The 12,331-nt window shown below is 42.7% G+C and overlaps 1 non-coding gene across 1 annotated transcript; it reads right to left on the bottom strand.

Moving 5' to 3' along the window:
* Window positions 1–7,793: 7,793 nt before the first annotated feature.
* Trnas-gga (transfer RNA serine (anticodon GGA)) lies at window positions 7,794–7,877 on the bottom strand. Its single transcript is given in 2 exon segments — window positions 7,794–7,828; window positions 7,838–7,877. It is a non-coding gene; the product is annotated as a tRNA-Ser (tRNA).
* Window positions 7,878–12,331: the final 4,454 nt, after the last annotated feature.

Genomic DNA, 12,331 nt, shown 5'->3' with positions numbered 1-12,331 from the left:
GGATCAAGCTTATGTAAAGTCTGAAAAATCCGGACGCCTTACAGTGTTTAAAATATTACTCTCATTCCAGTGGAGAACCTCCTCAGTTTGCAGCTGAGCCTGGCTGTATGCTAGTCTATCCCCTATATGTCTGGCAATCTACAACCTTTGATGGACCAGCGAGTTACAACTGAGAGACGTAGCCCACCACAAGCCACAGCACTGCCATCTGATTGAAGAGCTGCCAAAATGCAGCATACCATCTCGCACTCCTATTACTGAGGGCAGACTTCGATGCTAACAGCCATTCTCCTGCCATCTGGTATTATCGGACATGGTCTGGTCACCCACTTTCTGAAGCTGCTAGCAGCTGTAACCAGAATTAACGGCACCACCCACACAACGTGGCGAGTATCCCCGTTGTGTCACTGCGATAACACTGCAATTGTGCATAGTTATTGAAACAACCGAATGGAAAGAATCGATTCTGTCGGTTGTTGGAAAACAATCGACTCATTTAATTGGAACTTTACGTATCAGTTATATAATTCATTCATTCTCATGAGTGAAACAATCCTACGGAAGCCACTAAATGGAAATAATCTTGTTAGTCGGCTGTAGTTCTACGTGTCGGTTGGATTATAATTCAGTCATTTCTTTAGCTTGAAATCAGCCTCTTAGAGCAACGGAACGAAAATAGTGGGCACAATTCAATGGTGTTTTGAGCGCTCACTGGGTTATTCATTATTTCTTTCAAGTGAAACCAGTCCTTCGTTATTCTGTCGGGCAAATCAAGTATTCTTCATTCATTGAATTGGAAGCACCACTTAATGGTTGAGTTGACTGTGTTACCGAGTTATCCATCCATGTAAGGGGAACAAATGTCTAAGACTTTCATTAGGTGAAGTAAAGCGGTGGCATACAATAAAAACCAGGGGCACACATATCCCAGTATCCCCAGTGTGCACACCAAGTTAAAATACACACTTTCGTTTAATTGTGCACTAAAATACTACCTCTTATTTTCACCATATAAAACTGATAAATAGAGCGCAGTGCATTCAATTTTTCCTGGTGAAATTAACGCGTAACCAATAAAAAATCTTCATGAGAGTCTAAAGTTAAGCTAGCATAGAAGTTCTTTTAGGGCTAAGTGAAGAAAAAAGAAGCTTTGCCACATTTTTGTGGCTGCTTGCATTCTGTTATACTGAAAAGGTATGATGATGTCCAATTAATTGAGCAGACTGAACCTGCATCCCGTACGTCCCACATCAGCATCCTGCTGCCAGAGCCAGGGTCAGGTGGCAGACGTTGGCTGGAGGTAGCCGGACGCCGCCACCGCAGGTCCCGGCAGTGCTGTACTCGCACCGGCCACTGCGCCAGCTCCTCGCGCCGGTTGCGTCGTGGCCCTGACAGCAGCAGGAGGAGGCGACGCACTGCGGCGACACCATGCGTCCGGCCCAACGTCGTCGTCCACCAGAAAAAAATTGTCAAAACTTCAGTCAGTGAAATCACTGAAACGCAGAGACTAAGTGAAAACATTCATAATGCTGACGTAACCAACAGATACTTGTTTCAGTACTTTGTCTCACATTAGGTGGAACCATTCAAACCCGGAGAGTGATGTGGCTGCAGGCTAGTTTCATTCGATCTAAAAAACCGACTGAGCGAAACAACAGTCAACTGGCCCATCAGGTGGTTTTTCCATCACTCATTCCTCAGCTGGCGTGGGATAAGACTGCACACCACAAACTGTCCAGTCGACGAAGGAAAATTAGGAGAATCTCATGTTTTCCCCAAATTTTGCTCAGTGATATGATGTAGGGGGATGGCAGGAATTACATGCTAAAATGCTGACCCGATGGTTGTTAGTGAGCGGGTGGATGTTTATTACCGACTACCGGTTTCAATATGGACTGTGCACCACCTTCAGGTCTGGCTTAGCAAAGTGCAGTTTAAGCTGACAAACTGCTCTTTGTGGGACCCGACTTGAAGATTATCTGCGGCGCAGACAGAAACAGATAGTCGGTAATAAAAGAAATGATCAAGAGTGCACTGTTTATTTACTATAACAAGAGATGGTTCCTACGATATGGTCTCAAATTATGAAAGCCATAAATGGTTTAATCCTTAATATTGTTGTTAATGATGTTGGAGTACGACTTTAAAATATAATACTGTGAAGATATCTCGGTAACAGCATGAATTATCTCCCTCTTACGGTAGGAAATGACAAAAATTGTGTAACAGACACATGAAGTAGTCACCTCGGAGTGTAACACAAGCACTGGACGCATAGAAATCACTCTCACTATTTCATATGCTGGTATTGGAAAGCTTTGGTATCTGAGTAGTACAGTGTACTTGTGGGGATATTAACACCGTATCCACTTAATCTAAGCATTCGATTTTTCTGGGCCCACAACGTTTATATTTACCAGTTTGACTGCTTTCATGGTGAAAACTGAAGATAATTAAACAATCAGGCAACATGGTCTCGTCATCTGGGTTCGTACAAGCTGTCGTAAAATTTTTTCCCATGTATGTTTTTACAGAAAATGGACGTCAAAGAGTGGCTGTTCATGAACTTGATAATGATTGGCAGGACAAGATGGTTCATCCTAAACTACAGGGTGAAAAGTATTTAAATCGACAAACTCTGGGAGGTTGTAGGGGACATCAAAACAAATATTTTTCCTAATGTTATTTTTTCCTATGAGGACTATTTAATCCAGTGGAAGTCATATTACGCTCTTCAGTTGTTAGAGACCGTATTACTATCTTCAGTTGTTAGGGGCGTATTACACTCTTCAGTTTAGGCAACTGCTGTCCACCAGTGTAGTAGTGCATTGTCTCTGTTTACTAATGGATCGATACACTAGGAGTGAGTACATTGATCTGCTTCGTGCGTACTACGTAGCACACCACAACGGATGAGCTGTACAGCGGGTTTATCAACAACAATATCCTAATCGCCGTAGCCCGCATCATACGACCTTTGCTGCTGTGTACCAACGTCTGCGTGAGACCGGGTCATTTAGCAGATTACCTGGACAGGGACGCCGTCGAACGGTAAGAACGCTGCAATTTGAGTAAGCTGTCTTGCAGCATGTGGAGCGGGATCTTTCAATCAGCACTTGTGCAGTTGCAGGTAACATTGGGACGAATCAGACGAATGTAAGAACATTCCTTCGAGAGTTGGAACCAGTTGATTATCCACCCAGAGCACAGTTTCCGCAGTGGTACCTGGGACACTGTGAAATGCATCCTACATTTCCATCCACTGTGTTGTTTACCGATGAAGCAACGTTCGGGCGTGATGGAGTCTTGAACATGCACCATTCGCATGTTTGGAGTGAAGATAACCCACATGCCACAGTTACTAGCTCTCATCAAGTGCGGTTCTTCGTTAATGTGTGGGTCAGTGTTGTTGGGGACTGTTTAATTGGACCGTATCTGCTACCTAGGCCATTAAATGGCAGGCACTATTACAATTTTCTCGCCAGAGCATTGCCAGAATTGCTGGAAGACGTCCCGCTCCCTACTAGACAACACATGTGATTCCAACATGACGGGGCACCGGCACATTTTAGTCGTCGTATGCGTCGATTCCTGGACCGACGGTTCCCAGAAACGTGGATTGGCAGAGGTGGTCCTGTACCATGGCCTACTCGATCCCCAAATATGTCCCCTCTGGACTTGTTTGTGTGGGGAGAGATGCGCAACCTTGTTTACGCAACTCCTGTTGCATCATAAGAGGATCTGGCTGACCGGATAGTAGCTGCAGCAGGAACAATTCAGGATACTCCTCGTGTTTTCGCCCGTGTCAGACAGAACATGATCCGACGGTGTAACCTTTGTTTACGTGTCAATGGACGCACTTTTCAAAATATACTATAATTGAAATTGGGTTGTTTTAATGTGTTGTCTGTCATACAAAAATGGAAAAATGTTTGTTGGTTTAATTAATTTGCCGCCAGATAAATGTTCCTCTACCAGTTTAAATACTCCTCATAGGAAAAAATGCCTGTGTAATGGTTTAGCAGAGTTTGGTTGACGACCACATCACGGACTTCTGCCGAAAGCTGTCGTAACTACAGCTGACGGGGCGTGTTGAGATGCTAGGCCAGTATTGCGACGTTGGTCTGACTCACCTCATATCGGAGTAGCAGGCCGAAGCCATCTCAGTGGTCGCAGTTGCAACAGCGGGGAGCAGTCACGGACAAGTGGAGTGAGTTAGTGTATGGCCAAGAACGAAAAGCGTTCTCCATGCTAGCATGCAAAGGTACTGCTTACAGGACATCGGTAACGGTCAACGTGGGGCGTGGCTGCTGTGTAGACATAAATAATCCGGCCGAGCGATATGTGCCTTTTCGCTGGCCAGAGGTAGATGATTCCAACGGAGGCAGAGAAAGAGACTGAAACATTTCTAGAGGAGCACTACCTACATGATTTAGTTGCCGACGGCTGCAACCCGGTGGTTAACAGATCCATTGCAGTGCATAGTACAAGCGGTGAATTGAGTAAATTGCCTACCAAGTACTATGACCCATGGAACATCCATGATTACAATGATGCGTGTTACAGTTCTTGTTTATGACAGAAATCTCATCCGTGTGAGTTCTCTAATGTTGAGAACCGTTATCGTTGTGTTAATTACACACAGTGCGTGCGTCTGATTTGATGCTTTTCCGGATAAGAAAGTGATCTTGTTTATATTACACAGTGAGCCTGACTGTTTTATGTCATTTTTGCAAAGAGAGTTACATTGTTTCTTTGCTCTGTGAGAGTGATTAGATTCTTTTATGTACAGTTTAGAATGATGAATATGTGTGTGTAGTCTAGTAGCGAGATAGTCGTAACTTGTTGGGACTACGTGGTGATGGGAATAGCCGCTGAACAAAGTTCACCTGCGCGCAATTTGGGTGATCTTAAATAAGTCTAAACGGGAAGCCACGAACAAGGATTTACGTCATACTTTAAACAGCCCATTAGGACAACGTAATAGGAAAGTAATTGGACGTACTACTTAAGGCGATTTCGAAATAATCACAGGAGAAATTTTACGTCTCACTGACGTGCTGGTGCGTTTCGTCCCTGAGCATGAGCTGGTGTCGGTGTGTTATTTACATCTTCAGTCAATGATTTTTCACCACGCTCTGCAAGCCTGTCCCCTGTCCTTGAAACCTGTGTCTGCGCATTGAAGCATCTAGGTGCAGAGCAGTTCTCGTTAACTTACCCGCCAGCAGGTATAAGGGACTTCAAAAGGTGTCTGCTTTCACGAAAACCTAATGGTTTTGCTCTTTTACTATTCGACAGTTATAAGCATAATATTCGTTCTGACATTAAAATTTAGCAAACAACCATATAACACCGGAAAATGAATAAAATAAATGGCTCTGAGCACTATGGGACTTAACTTCTGAGGTCATCAGTCCCCTAGAACTTGGAACCACTTAAACCTAACTAACCTAAGGACATCACACACAACCATGCCCGAGACAGGATTCGAACCTGCGACCGTAGTGGTCGCGCGGTTCCAGACTGTAGCACCTAGAACCGCAAGGCCACCCCTGCCGGCGAATGAATAACAGTTCATGCAAATACGAATGTCTTTTCATTGTATTACCTTTCACACGTAATGTATGAAATAATATGACTAGTGTTGAACAACATATAAACCTAAAAAAACAATACCTTTCAGTACTCGATCCACCTATTGCGGTGGCTTTTGTCACGAGACAGGGTGAGCAATACGAGGTCACGTTTACAACGAGGAAAGAAAATGAAATTTACGTCCGCCCTCCGACTGAAAGAAAATAAACAGTCATTCCACTAGCAGTTTTATGTAGGGTCTTCGCGATTCGAGACCATTCTAGCGTATCTTCTCGAGTCTTTTGTTGGGTTATCGAGGTTCGTTGTAATGTCATCTGCGAGTGTGATGTCTTCACCGTTTAGTACCATAACCCCCCTAAATCAATCAATCAATCAAAGGCATCTGCTATTCAACATGTTCACCGTCTCGCGACAGCTGAGTGGCGGGTTGTGTAGTGCACTCCAAAGGTAGTTCGAAAAATGTCTATATTTGATGTTCCTAACATGATAGTCGCCGTACGTGACTGACGCACAGAAATATCTCTCACGATGACTCAATAGCGAGATCATACTGGTAAGGTGCATTGTTTCACGTTGTGCTCACTGCAGGACTCTTTGGCTGCTTGGGCTGCTTGCTTGTTCTGCAAAATTTCCATGTGGTAAGAACGAATTGATACATGTTTCTCATGTTGGAAAGAACCGGTGACACATGCTGTATTCTTTGGATCATGTTTTCTTCAGGTTGCTTCTCATGCAACCCGTGGAAGACCCCAAGGAAGATAGAGGACGAGAAAAACTGTATCCTTCGATTATACGTCGTCTGCTCTCGTTTCCGGAGGATAGCATAGAGAGCTCTGTTAAATACTGTGTTCTAACTGGGAAGGTGAGCCTCAAACGCGTGGTCACATTGAACAGTCAGTTCATACTATTTTGAAATCGAGACTTATATCAATACTTTTCTAATGTAATGCCATACAAAAATACTTTGAATGTATTTCTTCTCAAGATAATATGTCAAATCTAGAAACGCTAGAAACAATCTACAGTGCTTATAAAGCCAAAAGTACGATCTGTTGCCACCTTCTCGTACAGCTTTAAGGTTAAACTCACCTAGGTAGTTTTGTGCTAATTTAGCGTCGGATTTGAGTGGAGTGCGTTTCGAGGTGGAGGTTGCGGAGGCACGTGCCCCATTTAATATGTAACTTATTAAACAGACAATTTTCTGTACAACAGAACGATAACAATTAATCGTAACTCAATTTGTTGCCCAGTGCAGTTTTACAAAGCAAGGCTACAACAAAGGAATAGTTGGAGGCTCTGATTAGAGGTGGTGTGAGAGTCAATGGGGAGCAATAAGTTGCAGTTAGTGAGATCAGTTGTCGGGCCGTGGCTTCATATATAATAACGCATGCGTCGTGAGTCATGATGGATAGATTCAAAGCACACAATAGATAGAGTGATTTCCGGCGATATGCAAAGCTCCCAGTTTCGAGTTTCTGTACGCCACATATTTTGTATATACCAGAAAATTTCATATCTATTCATATCTCTCTGCAGAGTTATAATTCATTGTAATTGTATTCGCGCACGACAGTTTTCGATTTCTCGAGTTTTGTCAGCGGTGTGATTGACATCATGTTCTACATTTCACCTTCATCCACACGATTACTCCCCTTTTCATACTTAAATGCTTGGAACATGGTTCATCCAACCTGCTTCATAATGTATCTCTCGAATAGCACATGGGAACAATGAACACTTCAGAACTTTCGTGCAAGTCACTAATTTTCCTATTTCATTATGAGTGTCATTTCTCCCCTTGTAGGTGGACATCAATAACATTATTTCGTATTCGGAGCAGAAGGTTTGTAACTGAAATCTCCATCTGCAACGGAAAACGACTTTATATCAGTGATTGCCACCCGAACTGGCACATCATATTCGTCACCCTCTCTTTCTTATTTCACAGTCGTATAAAACAAACAGCCGTTTCAACTTTTCCATTGTCCTCTGTCCGTCCCATCAGGTAAGGATCCAAGGCCGTGCAGCAGTTCTCGAGGAAAGAACGGACAAGGGTAATTTCAATAGACTCTGCAGCAGATTTGTTCAAATGGTTCAAATGGCTCTGAGCACTATGGGACTCACCTCCTGAGGTCATCAGTCCCCTAGAATTTAGAACTACTTAAACCTAACTAACCCAAGGACATCACACACATCCATGCCCGAGGCAGGATTCGAACCTGCGACCGCAGCGGTCGCGCGGTTCCAGACTGTAGTGCCTAGAACCGCTCGGCCACCCGGGCCGGCAGCAGATTTGTTCCCTCACCTAAGTGTACTGCCAATAAAACGTACTCTAGGGTTCGCCTTTCTCACAACATTTTCCATGTGATAATTCCAATTTAAGTAATTCTTAATTGTTATCCCTAAGTATTTTGTTGAATTGACAGCCTTCAGATTTGTGTGATTTACCATGTAACCGCAATTTATCGGACACATTTTGGTACTCATTTGGAGTTCTCCAAACTTTTTGTTGTTTATAGTCAACTGCCACTTTTGGCACAATAATGTTATTTTGCAGTTGGTTTCGATACTCTGACGACTTTACTAGACAGTTCACGACAACGTCATCGGCAGACATTCTAAGACAGCTGCTTCAATTGGCTCCTAAATCGTTTATATTATACTAGGAACAGCAGACGACCCAGAAAATTTCCTTGGGCATTGACAGGTATCACATTCGTTTTAATTGTTGGCTTTTCGTCAACTACGACGTACTGTAACCATTCTGTGAGAAGCTACGAATAAAGTCTCACAACTGAGTCAAAATTTCATAGGCCGACAGTTTTATTATTAACCGCTTGTGAGGAAAGGTATCAGAAGCCTTCTGTGAAGCTAGGAATATGTAATCAATCTCAGATCTTCTCTCGATAGTACTCATTACTCAAGAACAACTTAATCTAGTATATGCTACAGGTGTGTCTGCAGTAAACAGTGCTCTATGTATCTGTCTCGAGAATGATGTTGATGTGACGCACTGCCTTTTTCATATATCATAGCTTCATTTTTAAGGTTAGTATTGTGTAACAGAATGAATGCCGATTTTCTGCTTCAGTGACTTGTTACCAAGCACATAATTTTTTTCAACAGTGGCGTAAGCAATCTTTCATATGGCAGCCATCGGTTTTCCGCTTCACCTCGATGTCAGGTAATGACCCCTAACTTCAGAGCAAAGCTGTCAGTGCTAGTGGGCTTAGAGTAAACAGAGTCTTCGGGCCACCCGCATACAGTTTATACTACTCAGGGAATGACGAATACCATTGGAATCCTCCAGTTCGTAGCGCTACAACAAGAGTTTGGCAGAAACTCGAAAACAGAGGTCAAAAAGACCTCATAGAAAAACATGTACTTAAAGAATGAACAAAAGGTAAGAGCTGGCAAAGTATAAGACACTTCACAGATGGTTTGAAGATTCTAAAGTATACGTAAGAAGATAGAGGGAGACGAAAGAAAGATTGTAACCCTTCACTCTGAAGTAGATAAGGGAAGAAATGATCTGGACTGGTTAAGGAAGAAGAAGAGTAAATTGAGATGCAGATTAGTAAAAGATAACAAAAGGAACATGAATACCACATATTGAGGGTATAGTGTCGGCAGACTGGCCAACACTACGCACACTAATTGAAAGAGGCGGCCAAGACGCACGCGCTAACTCACGAAGGATGGAGTGAGGTCTGAAACAGGAGACTTAATGAATGCTATAAAGAAAAGTACGTAGCTTCTGGACTACTTAACTTTTAATCCATCCTTGTATACATCGTTCTTGATGAGACATCTGGAGATTGTGGCGATACAAGTGAGACTCTTTAGAAACAAGCTATCTAAGGCTAATGGCGCCTTGCTAGGTCGTAGACATGGACTTAGCTGAAGGCTATTCTAACTGTCTCTCGGCAAATGAGAGAAAGGCTTCGTACGTGTAGTCGCTAGCAATGTCGTCGTACAACTGGGGCGAGTTCTCGTACGTCTCTTGAGACCTGCCGTGTGGTGGCGCTCGGTCTGCGATCACACAGTGGCGACACGCGGGTCCGACATGTACTAATGGACCGCGGCCGATTTAAGCTACCACCTAGCAAGTGTGGTGTCTGGCGGTGACACCACAGAGGGCACTGCAAAAATTAGTTTGCGCTTGTTATTTAAGTAAGAAACGAGTGAACCTCAGCCTGTTATAGTTGTAATCAGGGCTCAACGAATTTTCAGTAAGGTTTTTGAAAGGAAGCAGGTGTAGGCCTACTATTATACACTGAACAAGTATGTGAGTAAAAAATCGTTATAGCTTTCAACTTGCTGATTATGGTCGGGTGACAGAGGATTTAGAAGCACTGTGTAAAAATATGACGAACAATGAGACCTTGGTTATAGTGGTAGGTCGATCAATTGTACTGACAGTGATTCTCTTTTAAATATAAAGCTGATAATGATATCGTCAGCATCGAGACATGTGTCGACTATGCGTCTGTTTTGTATTTTCCCTAAGAAGAGAGTTAATTTGCGGTTATGATGGCGGCTTGCGTTATCTGCAACGCCAGAAATTGGTGTTGTCCCTGTTGCTTCTGGCAGTAGATGAGGTTTTATTACGCATAACCTTCAGCTCTGCCGGAAAAAGGGAAGGGAACTGGGACTCCTAATGGCAGAAAAATAATGGAGAAGGCGCACCCTCGTAACTGTCAGCTGTCAGAGCAACACCTTTCTAGTGCACAGATGATGAAAGAAACAAAAATTTAGGAGAAATTAAGATTGACAGAAATGATTAGTTTGAGGAGACAAAAATCACTGTAATTCTAGCATAATGCACCCATGCAAACAGCGTCATCAAAAAATTCTCAGCAATCACCAGAACTTATTTTTCCAAACAGTGACGTTCCACTGTATGTAAAACGCCATCTATCGCTATACTATCAGAGTAGCCTACTGCCGCAGAGTAATATTAGTCAACTACTTCTTTGTATGGACGAATCAAAGTTATCATGAAAACAGCTGATGTATCATGCCTCTCTGAAAATGCTGTAACCACTGATATAAAAAAGTGAAGAGCTACGTAATGTAGGCAATCATTTCCCTTCTTTAGAGTAAAAATTAAAAATAAAGAACTAATTTTAAAAGAACACAGACATACATACGTAATAAATGAGGATCTGGAAGCATGCGTGTCATAGGTATGATTTCATGATAGTCTCTTTTTATCCTTCGAGTTTATAACGAGGATCTAGACGATATTTTGATCAGTTCATGAATCAGTCTGAACCTCGACTGACCTGTTTAACAATAATAAATAAATAAATAATAAAAATAAATATCTATTTGGTACCGGTGATCTTAATACAGATTCTTCAGCTGAAGTGATTTTAGATGATTTGAAACACTACTTGTTTTGTGTGCAGTGTCTCTAAGCCGTTCTACAAGATGGAGAGTGAATGGTGACCATATTCCTCTGTTTTTATTTTGTAAAACTCTTGAAGACACTAATAAACATTTAGTTTTTCTTTTTCATGTTCCCCATTTCAAGCTGTTTCACCTGTGTGCCTGGACATTAAAATTTGTGGTTCTGTCACACTTTTAATGTGATAAAATTATTGAGTGTTTTATGAAAGATACTACAACACCTTTATGCTGAGATAGTCGCTGAAGGCTTCTCGAACCCAAACATAGGTAGCCGATCACATTAGATTACTCTGTTTATTGCCAGTTTTGTGCTTGTGTTTCTATTTAATGTTCTGAAATTGTGCAGAATTTCCTGGTATTACTGTCAATCAATGTGAGACCCCTATTACATATAACGATTGTGCAGCCGGCTATTTGTTACATAGCTCGTCCGCTATCACATAACCGTCGGCGGATCGCACCTGGACATCAGCGAAGACTCGGTGGAGCTCTCTTGAATATTTTCTTGAGGATAGACAGACTATAAAACTGTGTGATGCCCGTTAATAGACACATGCCTTTCCCTACCTGCCTTTGAGAAACAGGAGCGACAAGTATGTGAATTTGTGGGGTTCACACTTTGTTCTCCATACAAAATATGCCAAAAACGAAGAATCGAAGCCAATATGACCTCTAAGTGGTTTCAGTCTGAACAAATGAGATTCCGTGACTTTATTTATAGAGTGCCCATACTACGTGCAACTGTTCCGAAGACACAACGCCCATACAGATTTCGGTGATCACTGCTCAGCAGTCCAGTTTCTTATGTCCGGTGCGTAAAATATTCTTCACTTAAGTCTCTTCCCTCTAGTGCAGTAACATATCTGTACTAAATCTCGGTGATTTTGTGTCTTTTTCGCCACCAAAACAGCTGACCCCCGTGTCTCCCTACAGCAACTGTAGAGCTGCCTAACACACCTTTCTTAGAACGCAAGGTATCAGTTAATTACCAATAAGAGCCAAGAAAGGGATTATTTCGGGACGACGACTACCCATATGTATTTCCAAGTACGTAGGCAGCCCGTTCGCGGCAAAGTACTGTTCAACCATGTCACTGGACTAATGATGCGGACGGTGCCATATCCTTAGCAATCTGATCCGTAATCTGGTCTGGACGTACAGCCTTCTGGCTGCGTAGCATTCGTATCTTGCTGCCTTGCGTCCGACCTCACTGAAATATTTAAGAAGCAGGTCAGCCGACCGCTCGATATGCTCCGGTAGCAGGGGATCATGAAAAATCAATGCTAATACGCGTGCCGCCATGGTTTTCTACTGCCACCCG

The sequence above is a fragment of the Schistocerca nitens genome, chromosome 8 (genome assembly GCF_023898315.1).
Source record: "Schistocerca nitens isolate TAMUIC-IGC-003100 chromosome 8, iqSchNite1.1, whole genome shotgun sequence".
Classification (NCBI taxonomy): domain Eukaryota; kingdom Metazoa; phylum Arthropoda; class Insecta; order Orthoptera; family Acrididae; genus Schistocerca; species Schistocerca nitens.
Note: the sequence above shows the minus strand (reverse complement) of the source record. Positions and strands in the feature narration are given on the sequence as shown.